Below are 22,917 nucleotides of genomic sequence, written 5' to 3'. Positions count from 1 at the left end.
CTCTCCATCAACTTACTATAGATTGCTTTGTTGTGTGTCAAGCACAATTACATGTATTGGGTGAATGAGCCTAAGTTCTTGCGCTCACAGACCTTCAATTCCAGTGGAGGGGATCAGAAAGTGAACAAACAAATAGACCAACACATATGTGCCAGGTGGCAAGTTACGGCATGAAATAAAAGAGGGTAAAGGAGAAGATGGGTGGGCAAAGCAGGAGGTGGGGTATTAAGGCAAGACCTTGCATGACAGATGAGAAAACAGACATAGGTGGGATAGGTAATTGGCCTGAGGTCACACATTTAGTGAATGGTCAGTTCAGTTCAGTTCAGTTGCTCAGCTGTGTCCAACTCTTTGCTACCCCATGAATCGCAGCACGCCAGGCCTCCCTGTCCATCACCAACTCCCGGAGTTCACTCAGACTCATGTCCATCGAGTCAGTGATGCCATCCAGCCATCTCATCCTCTGTCGTCCCCTTCTCCTCCTGCCCCCAATCCCTCCCAGCATCAGAGTCTTTTCCAGTGAGTCTATTCTTCGCATGAGGTGGCCAAAGTACTGGAGTTTCAGCTTTAGCATCATTCCTTCCAAAGAAATCCCAGGGCTGATCTCCTTCAGAATGGACTGGTTTGATCTTGAATGGTCAAGCCAGATTCAAAACCAGGCCATCTGACTCAAGAGCCCATGCTCTTTGCCGTGGTACCAAGCTATGCTCTTGATCCTGCATTGTCCTATAATGGATAACTGAGAGTATTTCCAGGGGAAGGCTCCATACCTGCTGTGTGCAGCACTGTAATCCCAGCAGGAGTTCACAATACAGGAACCCAAGGACTTGAGGAGAATGTGCAATACCAATGCACTGCCCAACTGACTGAAAACAGACTAAGCAACAAATAAGGTTTAACAGATAAATACCAAGATTGCCAGTACAGTCAATTCATTCCTTTCACTCAATCAGTAGGCTTTGTCACCATTTACATAGAAGTCTGTTTGAAATTGTTATATCCGACTTAAATCTATTATAATTAAAAGCCATGCTAATTTCAGGAGACTCTTAAATCCATAGTCTCAGCATCACACGCCTTGTTCAATAAAGCAACTCTCTCAATCAATGTTCCTTCAGATGTGGTAAATACTAAGTAATTAACCTTAACAAAGTCAGTCTTTGTCCATTTCCAAGAAATTAGTTTCTAAAGAAGTGTTAAGAGCACTGCTTGCACCACATGTCTATTAATAATATTTCTGGGTCCAAATAATTAGAGCATGTCCTCATGACATAAGAGATCTGGAAAACGCTGACTGGTTGCTTGTCAGCTTATGCGTAGTGTTAATGTGAGCTCAAGGCAAGTCTAATCATGCCACCTTCTTACAACTCAGGGTCATCAGAAAAAAAAAAAGAAATTAGATTTATATAAAATGGTCTAGAAGTATGAAAAGAATAAAATGTCTTACTTTAGAATTGATATTCAGTCATTCTGGATTTATCACCAGAAGGTTCCTGGCATTTTGAAAAGTATTCCCTTTATAAAAATCTATCCAATTGGGAAACCAGCCATGACAGAAGAAAACAGAACTGATTGCTTTATTTGCCTTTTTTATCTTATTTTTTGTTGGATTTCTATCAAGTGTTTCACTTCAGGAAAAATAAATTATGAAATATGAACACTTTCAAATCAAACAGCTATATGTCCTGACATTTAGTCACAATTAGTAAACAGAACACCCTAATGAAGCTTAAATTAGTTAATCCTCAGAATTTCCGGATATCTGGAAGAAAGTATAGGGAAACAGCACACTTCCACAGCAGATGTTCCATTAAAGGAAATCCAGGCCATCAGAAAACTGCATTTCTAAATCCTTAAAAGAAATACTGAAAAGGCCATATATATTTTTAGTGATTTGCTATGTGCCATAGATTGGTTTTGAAATGGTAACTGTCTCAAGTAAAATTATGTACCTCTTGGAAACTACTTTTTTCTCCTAGGCTTCTAATTCATATGCCCCATCCTTCAACATAAGACAGTTTTAAAATCATGAGTGCATTGAATAAGGCAGTGTTAGCAGGAAGCAAGATTAGATACAGAGAATATGTACGTGCATGCTATGTCGCTTCAGTCGTGTTCGACTCTTTGCAATACTATGAACTGTAGCCAGCCCACCAGGCTCCTCTGTCCATGGGATCCTCCAGGCAAGAATACTGGAGTGGGTTGCCTTGCTCTCCTCCAGGGGATCTTCTCAACCCAGGGATCAAACATACATCTCTTATGTCAGCTATATCTATACACATATCTCCTCCTCTTCAGCCTCAATCCTGCTACCCCCTCCTACCCCTCTCGGTCATTACAGAGCACCAAGCTGAGCTCCCTGTACCGTACAGCAGCTTGTCACTAGCTATCTGTTTCACACATGGTCATGTATAAATGTCAGTGCCACTCTCCCAATTCATGCCACCCTCACCTTCGGCCCCTGTGTCCACATGTCCGACACCCTCTATGTCAGTCTCTATTCCTGCCCTGCCAATAGCTTCGTCAGTACCATTTTCCTAGATTTCATATATATGTGTTCATATACACTATTTGTTTTTCAGAGATATTGGTTAGTCTCGTGTAATGGGAGCAAAGGAGTATACATACAGCATCAGATACAATATGGATTAGAATGGAGAGCGATTGGAAACAGGTTCTACTTAGGAGACTACTTCACAACTCCCAAAGTGTGTGGACAGCACAGTCTCAGGAGATGGCAGTAACTATGGACAACTTTTTGAAGATGTAGGGACTGGCTGGAGAGTGAACAAAAAGCAAGACTGTATTACAGTGACTTATTGTTAACACTTATGTAACCAGAAGTCGTTTGGATCCTTAATTGCTGTTTGCTAGCTTGATTAAAGGCTTTCTTTTTCTTCCAGGAGTAAATAAGAGTAGCTTCTTTTAGTTCTAAGTGAGTAGGCCTTTTCACAGAAAGGACAGAATGTACAAAATCACAAGATTTGGATAAAATATCATCAGCAATATTAATAATGCTTCCTGTCCATTTGAAACCCAGAAAAGGGAGTATCCTTAGAGGAAAAATGTTCAGTTATCTCTCCAGGCTAATAATATTGTCTCTGTATCTGTAAGTGCCTACTGTATACAGCCTCCACCAGGGTCTTAGTAGACATTATCTCATTTAATTCTCCCCCAAATCCAGTGAGATAGGTTTAAATCACCATTTTACAACTAATAATATAGTGACCAAATGAAGATAAAATCACATCTCTAACTAGGACCAAGCCAGGACTTTCCCAGACTAAATCTGATGCTCCTTCTATTACATGGCATGTGTGCAACTAAAAAGCCTCTTGATGAAAGTGAAAGTGGCGAGTGAAAAAGTTGGCTTAAAGCTCAACATTCAGAAAACGAAGATCATGGCATCCGGTCCCATCACTTCATGGGAAATAGATGGGGAAACAGTGGAAACAGTGTCAGACTTTATTTTTTTGGGCTCCAAAATCCCTGAAGATGGTGACTGCAGCCATGAAATTAAAAGACGCTTACTCCTTGGAAGGAAAGTTATGACCAACCTAGATAGCATATTCAAAAGCAGAGACATTACTTTGCCAACAAAGGTCCGTCTAGTCAAGGCTATGGTTTTTCCTGTGGTCACAGATGGATGTGAGAGTTGGACTGTGAAGAAGGCTGAGTGCCAAAGAATTGATGCTTTTGAACTGTGGTGTTGGAGCAGACTCTTGAGAGTCCCTTAGACTGCAAGGAGATCCAACCAGTCCATTCTGAAGGAGATCAGCCCTGGGATTTCTATGGAAGGAATGATGCTAAAGCTGAAACTCCAGTACTTTGGCCATCTCCTGCGAAGAGTTGACTCTTTGGAAAAGACTCTTATGCTGGGAGGGATTGGGGGCAGGAGGAGAAGGGGACAACAGAGGATGAGATGGCTGGATGGCATCACTGACTCGATGGACGTGAGTTTGAGTGAACTCCGGGAGTTGGTGCTGGACAGGGAGGCCTGGTGTGCTGCGATTCATGGGGTCGCAAAGAGTCAGACACGACTGAGCAACTGAACTGAACTGAACTGTGCAACTGAACAGAATCTCAAGGAAGGGTAAAACTACTTTTTAAATTTAGAAAATGGGGAAATTTAATTTTTTTTCAAAAGGCATCTGAACATTTTAATAGGCTTTTCTCCCCCTTCTGACTGCTGCTACATGTTTAAAAAGGCAAAAGAATAAGAAAGAACAGGAATTAAAGCTGGAAAATAAAGCTAGTGACTTGACCCCAGTCTTATTTTCCTCTGTTTGTCTTACCTCTTGCCCTCCATGAAGAGGTCAGAGAGAGTTCTGGACATACAGTGGAGTCCTCAGGTCTTGAGAGTGAGCGACCCCACCACAGAGCAGTTGCGTGTATCCTCAGGCAGTAGCCATATGACTTATCTCTTAAGCAGAATTCTTGTATTATGTTCCCTATTGGCCATTGTCAGTTCTGGGCTTAGAGCTTTTAGAAGCAGCAGCTTGCTCTGGAGGAAGAGCAAGGAGACCTCCTTGAAATGCCATTTACATGCCAAAGGCATTGTTTACTTAGATGGCTGGTCTGTGGCTGAGAGCAGGCGGCTCAAGTCCTACTCAGAGCCACATTCGCCCTGCAACAGACTTTGGCAAACAATCTAAGGAACTGTCAGGCTTGCACGGGGTCCTGAGGAATCTGGACCTCCCTGGCCCTGACACTGTTCCTCGAGGTCAGCCAATGGGGTATCTGAGCAACTCTGCTTAATCTGGGACTCAGCCATCCATGATAAGCAAGAAAGCAGGAGAGAGTAAGCCCACCAGCCTCTTAAAGTAAAAAAAAAAAAATAGATGAGCAAAACACACACACACACAAAAAGAAAATTGCTTTTAAGAGAATGTCCATAGTGTGCTTAAGAATACAGACCTTTCCATAAAGCTCCTTCTCTGGATCTCATAGATTATCTGCCTCAGTGTTTCACTCCTAAAGTTCTCTAGTACATTTGTAAAGACTCCTTAGCCCAGAAACATAAATACAGTATGTAGTTTATGTTTTGGTATATACACATATACCTGAGAGTGGTCAGTAAGAACTATTAGATGGAGATATTTAACCAACTTTATATCTTGGTTAATCGAACTGCTTGATCAAGTCCGTGAAAATCCTGCTAATGGAAACAGAATACGGAGAGTGTAATGTTTGATTCTCGGGTTTCCCTGGTGGCTCAGTGGTAAAGAGTCTACCTTCATTGCAGGAGATGCAGGAGACCCAGGTTCGATCCCTGGATCAGGAAGATCCCCTTGAAGAGGGCATGGAAACCCACTCCAGTATTCTTGCCTAGAGAACACATGGATGGAGAAGCCTGGTGGGCTAGAGTCCATAGGGTCGCAAAGGTCGGACATGACTGAAGTAACATAGCATGCATGCATGTTTGATTCTTACCTTGAATGAGAGTCTTTTGAGTCCTTCATTCAGGAGATTCAAGTTAGATTTTATAAACCTTTGATGAAACAAACACCATCATTTTAGATGGCCTAAGTTGAGGATACACTGCTAGTTTCAGTAATGGCTTAATGAAATAAGTGTGCGCAGATATGGCACAGTATGATAGACTAACTGGGCATGCTTTCTAAATCCCCCCAAAACTATTATCTAACTTCTGAGGGGGGAGGGAGTCTGCCCTATGTAGCATGCAGAATTTTCTCAACCAGGGATCAAACCCATGTCCCCTGTAGTTGAAGCATAGAGTCTTAACCATTAGACCACTGGGGAAGTCTTAATGTACCCTAATTTTTGTGTTGTATTATAGTGAGCAGAGATCAGTGTTAGAGCTGGATTCAGTTCTCAAATGTGCCACACACCAACTGAGTGACCAGGCAAAAGTTATTTTACCGCTGAATCTTTATTTCCTCAACTGTAAAAGAGGATTAATTATGCATACCTACTAGGGCTGTTGCCAGAAGAAAATGAGGTAACTTGTGAAAGCATCTAGCATATATGAGAAATTCTGATGCATAAAAGAAATTCTGATGAAACATTAGCTTCATCAAGACAAAAAGATGGCTACCTACCTCTGTATCTCTAGCAAGGAATTTTTTAAAAGTTCATTGTTTCCATTCTGAATTTACTGGTTGATTGCTGACCTTTGGCTTCATTTTATATGGATATTTTTGTGTTTTTTTTTAAATCCATGGATGTCCATGTCAGATTACTAACTCCAAAGAGGAAAGTGTGAGTAATTATACAACACATGCATATAAAGTGAGTCAGAGATGTCAATACTGTCACATAAAACTGTATTCATTATCTTCATCTTATAAAGAATTCATTTACAATACATAAAATTATGTGGGTAACAGAAAAAACAAAATCAGAGAGATTCCAGGGAAAATAACCTACTGAGGTCCTAAGCTTGAAATTTCATAAAGTGAAAATGAAGAACATTTCTAATGCCCTTTCTTTTTTCCTATTCTCCAGGGTAGATATTGAAGTTATGGCTGAAGTCCTCCGCATTGTCCTAATAATGTAGACATTTAAAGGACTACAGCTCATATTTTAGGAGCTGCCCTTTAAGTCACCTCAAGAAACAAGAGAATCATTTTATTCAGTACTGTTGGCACGTTGACCTTTTGGGGAAACATGCTGTATTATGTTTCACACTGTTACACTATTTGTTAATTTGCCTGTCATATTAACATAATAGACTATTTACAGCTGTTCTAATGTAAAGTTTTACTAATAATAATTCACCATAAATGTGGACTCTAGTCATTTCAAAAAGAACTACCTCATTAATCAAAGGCTTTTAAATCTAAATTCCAACTTAAATATGGTATTTTACACCAAGATTTTCTGCTTATAGAAACCATAGAAGAAGAAACACTGATTTAAAAGGTGTGGGAAATATCTTCTCAAATCACATGTTCAAATCCAAGGTTTAGACTATTAAACATTACTGCATTCTTCAGACCCTGCTGTTTTAAAGTCTTTGGAAATTTTAAAACACATACAATCTTGATACAAAAAGTACAACTTCCCCCAGAAGAATTCAGTAGAAAATAAAAATAACCTAGCCGAGCTCCTACTCCCCTCTCTAAACATATCATAAAGCCTAAGAAGGCCAGATTCTCATCCTATATAATTCTGTGAGAATTCCCACAGGGAAATCTGTGAAAGAATTCAGAAACCTCCCTTGCGGAAATTCTCATAGAGCTATATAGGGTGAGAATATGGTTTATAAACAATAAACATAAAATTCTTTAAGTTGTGATCTTTGCCCTCAATTAAGCCCCAGATGTTAACTGGGATAAAATATTCTTGGGGCTCCAATACACTGTTTCCTGGGTTCCTAAGTATTCAGTCGGTCATTCAGCAACTATATTGCCAAATGGAGACATAATGATATTTGTTAAATGAGCCCATTGTTTTTTTTAATCCAGTTTTCAATAAGATAGAAGCCAGGACACATAGGACAAATCACAATTTAGGCAGAAGAGGAATATTATTATATTTTGCATATGTAGGTTTCTTTACATTACAAAAATGGCTTAGACTTGTTAAACATTTGAAACATACAGGTAGCTATAAAGTTAAAAAATAAAGTTCTCAAAAAATTTTAATAGACCTTGCCAATTTAACATAATTTTCATGTTTCTCTTCTAAGAGCAAAGAGAAAAAATAAGGTCAGGTTATCAGGTGGCGACTGAATAATTTTGAAACCTTCACCTACTTAGAATTCATGTTTTCTCTAAGAGAAAGAGAGTGGGAGTTTTTAATGTGCCTCGTTCGTAAGATAGAGCTGTTGTGATGCAAACACAGAAACAAAATGCAAGATCAGGGTTGTGGATGGTCAGAAATAGGCTTTGCCATGCTAACCATGGTCAGAACACTGAAGGTCTAAGGAGAGGAGGCAGGAGGAGGCCCACTGGTTAGATTCACAGAAGAGTACAGAAGTCAGGTCGGAGAGAGGAGGGGAAAGCTTGGAGGGCCAGAACTGCTGCCATTGAAACCTTATTAATATATCTTCTTCTTCCACCTCTTCTTGACATTCAGACTAACCAATTCATGTGCATTCTTGTCTGGGAGCAAGAACAGATGACCTATATGGAGAACACTGGCTAACACTGAGTGCTTACTATATGCCAGATTCTCTTCTAAGGTTTTGTATGAGTACATCTCATTTCTATGTGTCAGATTCTCTTCTAAGGTTTTGTTTGGGTACATCTCATTTAACCCTAATGAAATTACAGCAACTCAGTGAGACAAAGGCTACCATTATCCCCGTTTTACAGATAGTTAAACTGAGGCTTAGAAAGATCAAGTAACTAGTCAATCATATAACTAATAAATGTGGACAGGGATGCCTGGCGTGCTGCGATTCATGGGGTCGCAAAGAGTTGGACACGACTGAGCGACTGAACTGAACTGAACTGAACTGAATAAATGTGTATGAAGTCAACTTTTATTCTTTGAGTATGTCTGTAGGCACAGAAACCAATATCATTGTATTCACCTTACTGATAGAGGTGGGGGAAAAGACTATTCAGAAAAGTACAGATCAATTCAGTCTAATAAATGGCATGGCAGGTATTTTGGATGTGAAATCATCAGGCCAGACAATCCAGCCAAACTCTATCCTTTGAATGTGTATATAACCTATGCACTCTCGAATTCCAGTGCTTGCAAATGCCATATACCCTTTTTAAGCTTCATAATGAGCTCTAGTTATTTCCAGCATGGATGGTTTATTTGAAGAGAGGTAATAACTGATATCATTAACAGGCAAAGAGAAATAAATATTTTACCATCTCATAAAACCATCTCATATGGATTCACTTGCCCATATGCTCTTAAACTTTCACCCTGATCTTCAGTTGCCTTTCTAGCACCATGGAATATTTTTGTTCAAAGCTGGACCTTTTTACCATGTCCAGAGCATAATCTGCCTAATTGCTCACATGTACTTTATAGTATGTATGTGCTTTCCATCTGAGTACTTTGGCTAAAGGCAGCATTGAAAATTAGAAATTTTTGGTACCTTTGCAGTCTTCTTTCTATCTACCTCTCCCAAAGTTCTAGCTACCCACAACCTGATTTTCTGCCTGTCCTTCTCAAAAGCATTCCTCCTTGTCCAAGATCAAACTTCAGTTTATTCATTGCAGCAGATCTGAGAGGCACAGAAGCAGTCTGGTGAGCTAATTACAATCCATTTAATAGATGAGTTTGGTTAACTAAATGAATCTCTAATGGGCAGGTTGATTGGAGGGGTCATTTCTGAGCAAGGGAGCCTTTTCAATACACAACTTCTAACCCCTACCCTATCTGTCATTAAAATAAGAGTTAACAAGATCCAAAATGTTGCCAGTGACTGCATTTGACTGTAAATTTCAAGAGAGCCCTTCTGCTTTTGTGATTTTCCTGTTCATACAGTAAACAAAATGCACACATATACTTTAGAATTTCACATAAGACATCATAGTCAAAGTTGAACCTCTAAAATCATCTCAAACAGTAACTTTAATCTTCTCCAAGAATCTGGTTAGCGGTATGTACACACTCACATACATGGACATAGCATTAAGATCCTATGATGTAAGCAGCTGGAGAGCAAAGAAAAGAAGTGGAAACTATGCCCTCAGCTATCCTTTAAGTAACATCATCATCTTTTCCAGCTTTGGTTTCCTCATCTCTAAAAGTATGCAGTTGAGTTTTCTTATCTCTGACGTCCTTTCAGCTCTAAGAGTTTTTGACCACCTTCTTTACTTATGCTCCAGAAACACTTTTTATTACACTCCTACAGCAGTAATGATACAGTTTCCCAAGACAAACTTAACAGAAGACCCAACTGTAAGCCTTCTGTATATTTCTCCAAATGGATTCAGAATATTTGCTTCATGGTAACCGGACATCAAAAAATCAACAAAACAAATAGATTCCTTATAATTTCTTTAAAGTGGAAGGCATGAATAATAGAACCAGCCTCAATAAGAAAAGGACATTATTTGTATTAATTTCTGCAGATAGAAAGTATTTTCTATATCTTTAGTTTTGGTGTAGATGTGACTGTGAAGCTTGTTTTCCTTTGGTATGAAATATGAAATGAGAGGATCAAAATAAGGTCAGGATTCTCAGTGGTTACCTAGTAAACTCAAATTATGAGTAGACGATATTGACATGGGAAAACCTTATCACTGTCTGCAAAAGGAATAGAAAATACAATGGGTCAGATCTGCCCAGATAAATTGTCTGAAATATATCAGTACATGAGAATTGGAGACAAAGCAAAAGAGTTGAGTCTGATCTGCCAACCAAAAAAAAAAACAAAAAAAAAAAAAAACCACTGAAGCACCAAAAGGAGCTATCTGAAAGAGGAAGGAAGAGGCCCTTAATGTTAAATGGAAAATATGGTCCCCACGGTTTCACCTCAGTGAGGCTTAGGAGTTTGGGCCATGCTACAAATAGAACAGTGAACATTTGGTCAGCTACCTGGAAGAAGACCATAAATACAAAGCAGAGATGTTTAAGATCAAGTCGATGTAAAATCAAGTCAGTGTAACACCAAGCAGGTGGAAATCCTTCAAAGTGAACTCACTTTACAGCAGGGGAAGGGAACACACTGCCATTCACTTCTGTTTTCACAGTGCCAAAAAGTAGTGTTGGTGCACAGATGCTTAATATTTGTTGAATTAATGAATGACTATCAGGCAATGTTGGAAATAGGGACCTAGTTTATATGTGAGAAAAACAGAAGAAAATACAGGTCAGCAAGAACTATTACCAGAACTGTAACATAAGGTCTAGATTAATGAAGGGGAGTGGAGCATAAGAAAATCAAGGAAAGAAAAAGACATTTACTGCCAGAGCAGAAGGATTTGAGGGCACAGTGTCTGGAAGCATTTCAGTGGGAACCACAGGCGATCTTGTCTTCAGCCTTCACCATGGTACATTGTGTGACCTCAAGCAGAGGACCCAGCTTTATACTTGCTTCTTATTAACTGGAGTTGTCATTTTCTCCTCCCTTGAACCAAAAGATTCCTCAAACACCATAGAGAATGAATACTTCTCCTTTGGGACTGGACGTTATCAACATATCTGTGTCCAAAACATAGACGTTAAGTCTTTCTATTTTTTCTTGAGAATCAGTGCTAAAGAGGAAAGTTTATTCAGTCGACAGATTTATAGAGCACCCACTGTTTAGCAGATACCATTCTAAGCATGAGTAGAGATATTTTTATATCAAGTAGTTCAGTTGTTTGAGGAATAATCCACAGAGAGCAGTGGGGAAGCTACAGAATATTTAAAATTGTTTTAATTAGTGTGAAATGTCTTGAGAGGGTGGTTCCCATACCACTTCATTCATCTCTCTTCCCTGAGCCACCTGATCCCAGGCCTCCTTGCTCCAACGGAACTACCCTCCTCGAAGGTCATCCATGACTGTTGAATCCTTTCAATGTATTTTGGGTCTTTCATCTTTTAATTTCTGTTGAGGCATTTGAGATTGTTGATCATTCTTCTTGATAAAACTCCCACCTTCCCTGGTCTTCTTATCAATGATGAATATGTCCGAAAAATTTACCAAGTAAGCTTGGAGTCACAGAGATATGAGTGCAGATCTCATCTTTGTCATCTTGCAAACCTGAGCAAATTATTTAACCCAAATTAGTTTCTTCATGTGTAAAATGAGGTGCTTGCAGTTTCATTCAACCCTCTCCTTATGTTACTGTTATAAGGATTTCATCAAACGTGGTACATACTAATGCTCAGATCAACATGAGAGTTCTATTTAGGTTTCCCTGCCTCCATCTGCACTGTGGCTCAGTCACGCAGTCATGTCCGACTCCTTGCACCCTATGGACTGTAGCCCACAAGGCTTCTCTATCCATGAAATTCTCCAGGCAGAACTACTGGAGTGGGTAGCCATTCCCTTCTCCAGGGGATCTTCCCAACCCAGGGATTGAACCCAGGTCTCCTGCATTGTAGGCAGATTCTTTACCCTCTGAGCCACCAGGAAAGCCCTAATAAATACAACTACTATCTTACTTCAGAACCTCCTCATCTCTTCCCGAATTATTTCAAAGGCCTTCTCACCAGTGCTGCATCTTATACCTTTCGCTGACTCCATTCTATTTCTCACTTGCAGACTTTGAAGTGTAAATCTGATCATACCACATTCCTTCTTCAAATTCGTCAGTGGAACCAAGTCCAAACTCCTCAGCAGGATGTGACCCAGCTCATCTCTCCAGCATCATTAACCATAACAGGCTTCACTTGCGCTGCCTACAGTTCCCAGAGCACTCGTGGGCTCACACATCTCTAGGCCTTTGCACGTGACTTTTGCTCTACTTGGAAAGACTTTCCCCTCCTTTTCTGCCTGGATAACTTTTGTGTATTCTTCAAATTCAGCTCATCATTACATCTTTCAAAAAATTTCCTAAAGCAGATAGATCTCCCTCTGACATGCTTCAATACTATCTAATGCATACGTTGTGTTTTACCTATTAATTTTGCTTATTTGTTTTCCTGACTGGGTATATACTCCATGGGGCTTCCCCAATGGCTCAGCATGTAAAGAATCTGTAATGCAATCTGTAATGCCTGTAACGCAAGAGACATAGGAAACTCGGGTTCAGTCCCTGGGTAGGGAAGATACCCTGGAAGAGAGTGTGGTTACCCAATTCCAGTATTCTTGCCTGGAGAATCCCATGGACAAAGGAGCCTGGCGGGCTACAGTCCAAAGGGTTGCAAAGAGTCAGTCATGACTGCATGACTGAGTGACCAAGCACAGCACATACCCTCCATGAGGGACTGTATCCGAGTCCCATTGTTTTCATAAGGCCTGGTACCTAGTATAATCAATATGTGTTTATTGACCTAATTATATAAACACTGACTTTTAGTGTTTGGGCAGGGACAGAAGTGGTTAAAAAAAAAAAAGAAAGAAAACAGAACATGGACTTTCAGCCAGTATGGAGTATGTATGTAAACATGGATCAACCAGCAATAAGTGGGCAGATTTGCAAAATCAGTGATGAATGTGGTGTGAAACAAAATTAGAATCCATCTAACAACAAACATGTATACACCACGCATCTTCCCCATGGTCCAGTGAGGAAACAAATTCCACTTTTCCAAAAGCAAAGGAATGTATAGCAGTATATGTAAGTTCTAGGACATGGAGCAATGATTAAACATTCATATGTAAAATCTAACAAAAACCTGAACTCATAGATACAGAGAACAGACTGGTGGTTGCCAGGGTGGGAAGCGGGTGCTGGGTGAAATGGGTGAAGGTGGTCAGAAGGTGCGGATTTTTAGTTATGAATAAGTCCTAGGGATAGAACGCACGGCACGGCGACTGTACGGATTTCTAGTTATGAATAAGTCCTGGGGATAGGACGCACGGCACGGCGACTGTAGTTAACAGTACTGAATTATATGTTGGAAAGAAGCGAAAAGAGTACATTTTAGAAGTTCTCATCATAAGAAAAAATGTGTAACTATTTGAGGTAATCAATGTTAACTAAATTTATTGTGGTTATCATCTCATAATTTTCACAGATACCAAATCACTATATCCTACACCTAAATTAATACAATGTTTTATACCAATTGTATCTCAATAAAACTGGGAAAATAAATTTTAAAAGAAAAAGGTCTTTGAATTTTTACACCTATGCCCTTAAATTTGGCATAGAACCTTTCCTGTATCCACTGTTTTATGAATATAGCCGTTTTACAGACCCAAAGTTGGCAAACTACAGCCCATGGGCCACATCCAGGCTGACTCTTCCTTTATAAATAAAGTCTTATTGGAACACTGGCACACTCATTCATTTATGTAATGTCAGCAACTGCCTTCCTGGTATAATTTCAAAGTTGAGTCCTTGCAGCAGAGTTTGTATGGCACACGAGGCCTAAAATATTTACTATCTGTCCCTTTACAGAAAAAGCTTGCAGATCTTTGATGTGGCAGTAGATATTAAGACAAATAAGTGAAGTCTGCTCTTTAGAGTGTAGAACCCAGAACTGCTGAGCTGACAGACTTAAGAGTAATTTCTCTTAAAAGAAATATAGAAAAAATTTTAAAACAAAAAGCTGTCAGTTATCTCAAATGAATTTCAGCTCCACTGGTGGTTTTTCGAAGAACTAACTGACAGAGTTCCGTCAGTCTGGAAGCTTAATGTGGAAGGGCATTTCATATGCATGCATGCTAAGTTGCTTCAGTGGTCTCTGGCTCTTTAGGACCCTATGGACTGCAGCCTGCCAGACTCCTCTGTCCGTGGGATTCTCCAGGCAAGAATACTGGAGTGGGTTGCCATTTTCTTCTCCAGGGGATCTTCCCAACCCAGAGGTCAAACCTGGATCTCTTCTGTCTACCTGCATTGGCATGTGGGTTCTTTATCAGTAGCACCACTTGGGAAGCCTTTATTTTATATGCGTAGTCAGTGCTTTGTCTCTGTTGCTTTAACTGGTCCTTTGAAAATCATAAGTGACATTCATGTTCAGGTGTAGGGGAAATGGCCTGCAATCTAGATCTGATAAGAAAGTGGGGAATGAGATACAAAATCACTATCAAAGTCTGAGGCCCTAATGACTCACAGAATCTTTCTGGGCTCTATTTAAATCATTTGAAACTGAAATTAATGATTCATATATGTGATGGGGCTTACAGAAGTAAGAACAGAATTGTGATTCATCTAACACTAGTACATGAACTTTGTTCCTATGGCACAGGGTGGAAAAATGCATTTCTAATGCTTTGAGATGTGTAATCGAGCACGTTCTTTTTCCTGATTTTGGATCCCAAATGGAAAATAAGGCTAATTCAGTTACTTCCTTAATCATATTACTATGAAAATGTTCACAAACAACACCTGAAACTGGGAAGTCTTTCCTGATCCCACTGATTAGAAAGGGTGACCTCAGTGTACATTAAACAGTAACTAAATGACATTATGTATACACTCTTGTTTGTTCTTATCCATATCATATGTGTAAAAATTTTACTTGTAGACAGTTTCTTGAACAGTTGAACATTTTAGTATAAAGGAACATTTTTGTAAATTGAATTGTATTTTACTTATTTAAATTGTATATTCAGAATGGGGTCTCCACTAAGGTTTTTTCTCCTCAACACATTATTAAAACACACAAATATACATGTGCACACATACACACACAATTAAACAAATCTCACCTCTCATAAAGAAATGTAATTGACTAATGAGCCAACTCATATCCTTTTTGGAACAAAGACAGTTATAAAAACAATTATTGAACAATAAGCTAAAAATAATTTTCTAAATAAAAAATTTACATTATTTAAGACACCAAATTGAAAATTCAGTATTATTAAAGGGAGAAGTTTTATCTCACTGCATAATGCTTCCAGATTAAAGAGAAAGAAATGGAAAAGAAAAACTTTCACATCTAATTGAACAATTCTTTTCCCCATAGAGTCACCACGATTACCTTTTTAAGATGTATTTTGACCACTTTCCAGACATCCTTAAATGAGGTGTTGAAGGTATAGATTAAACACATTTAACAATTGCGTTTATGTGATATGTGTCCTATCTCTTTAACAGCCTGCTTTTTCTTTCATCTTTTATCAGTACACTGCTAGCCCTGGAAGTAGGGGGTGGAGGTAAAGGCAAGAACATAAAAAACTCAGCAAAACAGTAGAGAGAACAGAAGAGTCAAAGTTCATACTAATAGTGATTTCCTTAGATGGAAGCATTTCATGCTGTATGTTAACCAAGTCTGCAAGTCAGGTCACCAATGTCATTTATGTTTTGCCCACAAAAAAACAGATTTCCCTGTATTACAGAGTCAGTACTAAAACTGAAATCAGAGTGCTCTAATAATGACTTTCAAAGAAGGGACATGGCTGTCTTTTTTTTTTCCTGTATTTTATTTTTAATTTGAGTATAATTGCTTTACAATATTGTATTAGTTTCTGCTGTACCATAGCATAAATCAGCTATATGTATACATAGGTATGGCTGTCCTCTTTAACCCCAATAATTATGATGCCCTTGTCTAGGCCTGCAGCCATGGCAGAGCAGTGGTAGGCAACATGAAGACAAAAACTGTGCATTTGCATTTTGCTCTTAGCACTTAATAAATATTTGCTGACCTACTAAAGAAGTTAAGAGTTGGCTTTTCTTCATTTGTTTACACTAACTCCTGCTACTTTCCTTCATTTTCCTCTTATGATGATGTCACCTGTTACCTTAATTCTCATGCCCCTGGCCTCCTCTGTTCTAGCAGCATTAATTCTCTGCTAACACATCGGTCATAATGTAGCACAATCATCTCTCTCTTTTTTTAACCCTCTCAGCCATAAAGGAACCTCAGGGTTCCTATAGAAAAGGAATCACAAACCAAACTAAACCAGCAATGAAAACCGTAAGCCAGACTTTGCATGTTGCACTTTTATCACAATAGTTTTCTTCCCCCACAGGTACAACATGATGATTAGATCTTTTCATGTATTATACACCATACGAAGTTATTATAATATTAGTGTCTATATGCCCTGTGCTGTAAGTGACATCCCTGTGACTCTGTTGCATTTTTTCTTGGGGGGAAGGGACTAGACGCTCAAGAGGATGGAGATTATGTTCTTTTATTGGCAGTAAGCTGGCATATTCCACCTGCACCTAGAGCTTCATAAGAACTTTTTTGATGTTGATGATTATGATAGTTCAAGGGAGCAGGAAATTGAAAGAATCACAGAAGGAAATGAGGCCTGATCTGTGTCTGCCAGATTTGTATCTGCAGTCCACACCAAAGCAATTATTTTCACCCACATTTATAAGATTTGGACATAAATCACTAGATACGCATCATTTAGTCATCCTCACAACTGCAAGAAGGCTATGCTAAAATCATCTCAAGGTAGATGTCTTCCCTTTGCTTAAAGATCTCCAGAGAAGAAGCATTTCCAATTTCCCAGGTGCCAGGAAGTTTTTCCTAAGCCTAACTATAATTCTTTCTTCTGTAGTATAAGCTCCGACTCTACCCAGCTGACTAAAACAGCTCCTTATCTTCATTTGGATAATATTTCTTTGCCTATTTGAAGGCTGTTATTCCAGCTTCCCTTGGCCCAGCATTCTTTTCCCTGGGTCAGCTGGTCCTAGTTCCCTTAGCTTTGCCTGTTTTGTAACCCTTTCAACACTTGTATGTTTACCATTTGGATATTCCCAAGTATACTGGATTTTACTAAAATTACCAAGGATAAACTAGATGGAATTTGGGCAATGCCAAGTTAAATACCCAGGTTACCTCATGGTTTCTCTTTGCTACAGTTACTTACACAACTTGTGTTATCCAGCTTGAGTTTCTCATTTTAGCACCATTTTGCTTCTTCCTGATAAAATCGTCAGATATTTCTTTTTAAACTTGAGTTGTATTTTTCCCTTTCTCTAATTCAAAATGAGGTTCTTTCTCTGGGTAAATCGTTCTTCCGTTTTGAATATTATTTGGCCCCTGACTTAAGGGTTTAGAAAATAGTTTCAATCTCCTTCCTGTCTGTTTTTAGGAAAATCCTCTTCTACTTTTTCAGAATAAAATGTCCAAAAAAAAAAAAAAATGGTAGAGGTCTGAATTGTAGAAAAGATTAATTATAACTCCTTCATTATACAAATGATGAGACTTAGACACAGAATCATTAAACAGTTTGTCCCAGGTCACAGAGATCCCCAAGAGCAAAGGCAGGATAGAAACCAAGGTCACGTGGTTCTCAGTTGCATGCCCTTTCTACAGTTCACTGAAGCCTGGAAACCATGCCTTATGTTACACTAACAAACTTGCCAAGTAAGATTGCCAAATGGGAAAGTATGGAAATTGTAAATGTGAAGGAATTTAACAGAAAATTGCTTTTATTGTAAGTTACACAATGATACCAATGAATAATATAGGCATTATAAACTAGATTTCCATCCTATGTTATATTGGAAGACTTGATGTGTTTCAGTTAACCATAAAACAAACCAAAAAAATCTATAAGCACTCTTCAGTTAATCAAAATACATTCTCCCCACTGAACATTTATTTTTAAATTTTTATGATATAAATCTCCAAATGTATATAAATGTAGAGAGCATAGAGTAGTGAATCCAGATTCAGCAATTATCATTCCATGGCCAAACTTGTTTCATCTAAGTCCCCATGTCCCCCACAATTATTTTATGGAGATCTCAAGCATCTTGTTTTATCCATATTTCAATGTGAATTTCCTTAAAATTGTAAACACAGTTTGTCTGAGGCTGTGAGGCTGTGAATGCTAAGGGTATTTGAATTCTGTCCATCTATTCCAATATTTTATGGACTAAATTTCAAATATATGATTATAAAACTTGTCTCAATATTTATTATGGTTAATTTACTGATAATGCATATGTTATTTGGTTTTACTATATTTAGGAGAAATTTATATCCTTCCGGTTTATGGAAAGCATATTGATTTTTATTTTTTTATCACATTGATTTTTCAATGTATTTTCTCAGAATAATCAGAAGTGCACTTCTGCTAATCGATGTTTCGCCTATAGATAAAATTTACCTTATAAGTCAGTGGTAGTCATTGGGAGATAGGGAAAAGATGAAAAGTTGGAGGAAGTCCTGGAATTTAACATCAAGAATAATTTGAATTCTTGTTTCCTGAAAGAAATTAAAATGTTTTATTAAAACACAGAACTGAATGTTATTTTAAATATGCCTATATTCAAGAAGTAAAATTCAAGAAATTATTAATATGTTAAATAGCACACTGAGAAATTTGAGCTATATATTATTCATATTTGTAAAAATAAAAAAATTAAGATGTCCTTCCAAATATATCTAGGTAACATAGAACTATTGGGAGAACTCTCAAAAATTCAGAGAGCAGGATCTTTCCACAAGCAGCATAAGTCCTGAATGAATAAAATTTAATTCAAGCCTGCTCTTAATGAGCACTGATTGCTTGGGTACTTACAGTGATCACTGATAATCAACTGTTAATTTGTTCACTCAAAATACATGTAGCTTTATGCCTTTTATATGTCAGTCATACTTAACATATATGTAGATTCACATCATATTGTCCCTACTTTAAGAAATATGGTCTAGTAGGATAACCAGATATATAAACAAATTAATAAAATACCAAGTGCAAATTAAAAGATGCTTGCTCCTTGGAAGAAAAGCTAGGACCAACCTAGATAGCATATTAAAAAGCACAGACATCACTTTACCAACAAAGGTCTGTATACTCAAAGCTATGGTTTTTCCAGTAGTCATGTATGGATGTGAGAGTTGGATTATAAAAAACTCAGCACTGAGGAATTGATGCTTTTGAACTATGGTGTTGGAGAAGACTCTTAGTCCCTTGGACTGCAAGGAGATCAAACCAGTCCATCCAAAAGGAAATCAGTCCTGAATATTCATTGGAAGGACTGATGCTGAAACTGAAGCTCCGGTACTTTGGCCACCTGATGCAAAGAACTGACTCATTGGAAATGACCCTGATGCGGGGAAAGGTTGAAGGCAGGAGAAGGGGATAACAGAGGATGAGAGGTTGGATGGCATCACCAACTCAGTGGACATGAGTTTGGTGATGGAGAGGGAAGCCTGGTGTGCTGCAGTCTATGGGGTCAGACGTGACTGAGCGACTGAACTGCTGTGTCAAAACGGTGTGGCAGTAAAGGGACTAGAGATGTCACTTTTTCTTAGAAAAACTGTGAAAGGATTCACAGAGAGGTGGTTAATCAGGACCTGAAAGATCGGGTGTGTGACAAAGAGAGGAGAGTATGTTCATGTGGGAGCAACAGACACAGAGCATGAAAGTATGACACAGCATGGCATGAAGCTTGGCATAAAGGTGGCTAGAACAGAAAGTCAGAGGAGATGAAGCTATAAAGCGAAGTTGGAGAAAAACTGGGATTCCTGTATATCATACTAAGGAACTCTGATCTTATAGATTGGTGGTTCCCAATTCAATCAAACCCTTTAATATGCTGAATAATGAACACCTACATATCAATATTATTGTTGTTCAGTCACTCAGTCATATCCAACTCTTTGTGACCCCATGGACTGCAGCACCCCAGGCTTCCCTGTCCTTCACTATCTTCCAGAGCTTGCTTAAAGTCATGTTCATTGAGTCAATGATACCATCCAACCATCTCATCCTCTGTCATCCCCTTCTCCTGCCTTCAATCTTTCCCAGCATCAGGGTCTTTTCCAATGAGTCAGTTCTTCACATCAGGTGGCCAATGTATTGGAGCTTCAGCTTCAGCATCAGTCCTTCCAATGAATATTCAGGACTGATTTCCTTTTGGATTGACTGGTTTGATCTCCTTGCAGTCCAAGGAACTCTTAAAGAGTATTCTCCAACACCACAGTTCAAAAGCATCAATTCTTCAGTGCTGAGCTTTCTTTATGGTCCAACTCTCACATCCATACATGGCATACAAGGCAGATTTTTCTTCCCTGGCAGCTCAGGCAGTTAAGAATCTGCCTGCCAAACAGAAAACCTGGGTTCAATACCTGGGTCAGGAGGATCCCATGGAGAAGGGAATAGAAACCCACCCCAGTATTCTTGCTTGGGAAACCCCATGAGCAGAGGTGCCTGGCAGGCTGCAGTCCATGGGGTCACAAAGAGTCAGACATGACTGAGCAACTAACACTTTGATTTTCAGTACCTCCTGGGAAGCCAGGATTATCTGATAGACCCTAAATCAAATCACAAGTGCCTTTGTAAGAGAGAGGCAGCAGGGGATATTTGACATAAAACAGAGAAGAAGAAGAGGCACTGTGACCACAGAGGCAGAAATTATAGTGATGCAACTATGAGTCAAGGAACCTTATGCTGGCAGAAGCTGAAAGAGACAAGGAGCAGCTTCTCTTCTTTGCTCTGAAGAGAGCACAGCCTTACCAACAACCTGATTTTGACCCAGTAAAACTAATTTCAAACTCAGCCTCCAAAACTGTAAGAAAATAAAGTTCTCTTATTTTAAGCCACCAAGCTTGGAATAATTGGTTATACCAGCTACAGGAAACTAATACGAATCCATCGTCTTCTTTTTTTAATTAAGATATAATTCACATATCATAAAACTCACCTTTTAAAGTTTACAATTCAGTGGTTTTAGTATATTTATAAGGTTGTGTTTTGATTCGCAACCATCACCTCAGTCTAATTCTAGAACATTTTTATCACTCTGAAAAGAAACTCAATGCCCATTAATAGTCACTGGTTGTTTGCACCTCTTGTTCAGTCACTCAGTCATGTCCAGCTGTTTGTGACCTCTTGGACTACAGCTGGCCAGGCTTCCCTGTCCTTCACCATCTCCAAGAACTTGCTCAAACTCATGTCCATTGAATCAGTGATGCCATCCAACCGTCTTGTCCTCTATTGCCCCTTTCTCCCCCTGCTCTCAATCTTTTCTAGCATCAGGGTCTTTTCCAATGAGTCAGCTCTTGGCATCAGGTAGCCAAAATATTGGAGCTTCAGCTTCAGCGTCAGTCCTTCCAATGAATATTCAGGACTGATTTCCTTTAGGATTGACTGGTTTGATCTCCTTGCTGTCGAAGGGACTCTCAAGAGTCTTCTCCAACACCACAGTTCAAAAGCATCAATTTTTTGGTGTTCAGCCTTCTTTATGGTCCAACTCTCACATCCATCATGACTACTGGAAAAACCACAACTTTGACTATATGGAGCTTTGTCAGTAAAGTGATATCTCTGCTTTTTAGTACACTGTCTAGGTTTGTCATAGCTTTTCTTCCAAGGAGCAAGGGTCTTTTACAGTCACAGATTTACCTCTGAGCATTGCTTATCTACATCCTATAAATTGGAAAAGTATTCTCTAGCTTCCCTTTCCTCTTCTTTGAGTCTTTGGTTATTCAGGTGTGTGTTGTTTAATTTCAACATATTTCTGAATGTCTGCCTGTTACTGATTTCTAATTTCACTCTACTGTGATCAGAGAGTATACTCTATAGGATTTAAGTCCTTTCAAATTTATTGACATTTGTTTTGTGGTCTAACATAGGTCTGTCCTGGAGAACGTCCCATGCATACTTGGGAAGCATGTGTTATTCTACTTTTGTTAGGTGGAATGTTGTGTATTACTGAGGTGGTAGGAATCACATCTGCCATTTTGCTACTTGCTTTCTAATTGTCATTTTTGCTTCTCGATTCCTCCATTACTACCTTCTTTTGTATTAAGCAGATATTTTCTACTGTAGCTTTTTAATTCCTTTGTTGTTTCATTTACTATGTTTTTTTAAAAGTTATTTTCCTAGCGGTTTCTCTGGGCTTACAGTTAACATTTCAATTTATTAATAACAACCTAGTTAGAACATATTAATAACAATCGAAAATGCTTGGCTACAACTACACTAGAAAATACAGTGAAAGAATCAAACACACCTCTTTGTAACAGAAACATTGGGAGGTTGGATGGCATCACTGATTCAATGGGCATGAATTTGAGTGAACTCTGGGAGTTGATGATGGACAGGGAGGCCTGGTGTGCTGCAGTCCATGGGGTCGCAAAGAGTCAGACACGATTGAGTGACTGAACTGAACTGAACTGAAACAGAAATGATTATGGTAGTGCTCTAGAAATGCTCGGATACCATGTATAACCACTGATGTTATAATTTTCAAAGATGCTGAATAGTTCTTTGTAAAATTTAAAAAAAACCTATCATCTTTCCTCAATTTACATTGGACTAACATTCTGAAAAATTCAGTGTATATTAAAACCGTGCATAGCAGTGTTTTTATGTAAAACTGAACTTGGTTCTAGGCTTAGATAATTACATCCAAGTTTCTTTTTTAAGTCTGCATGAATGGTTGGTGAGAACATCTAGCATGATGTGGAACTGCTCCTCCCTTCTTTGGTCCCTACCACTACCATCTGAATGTCAGT

General features: G+C 38.8%; 1 protein-coding gene across 2 annotated transcripts in view; it reads left to right on the top strand.

Annotated features, from left to right (window-relative positions):
• RNLS (renalase, FAD dependent amine oxidase) overlaps positions 1–22,917 on the top strand; it is a 276,260-nt gene that overhangs the window by 164,141 nt on the left and 89,202 nt on the right. The window lies entirely within an intron of this gene.

This window comes from Bos indicus, chromosome 26, assembly GCF_029378745.1.
Source record: "Bos indicus isolate NIAB-ARS_2022 breed Sahiwal x Tharparkar chromosome 26, NIAB-ARS_B.indTharparkar_mat_pri_1.0, whole genome shotgun sequence".
Classification (NCBI taxonomy): domain Eukaryota; kingdom Metazoa; phylum Chordata; class Mammalia; order Artiodactyla; family Bovidae; genus Bos; species Bos indicus.
Note: the sequence above shows the minus strand (reverse complement) of the source record. Positions and strands in the feature narration are given on the sequence as shown.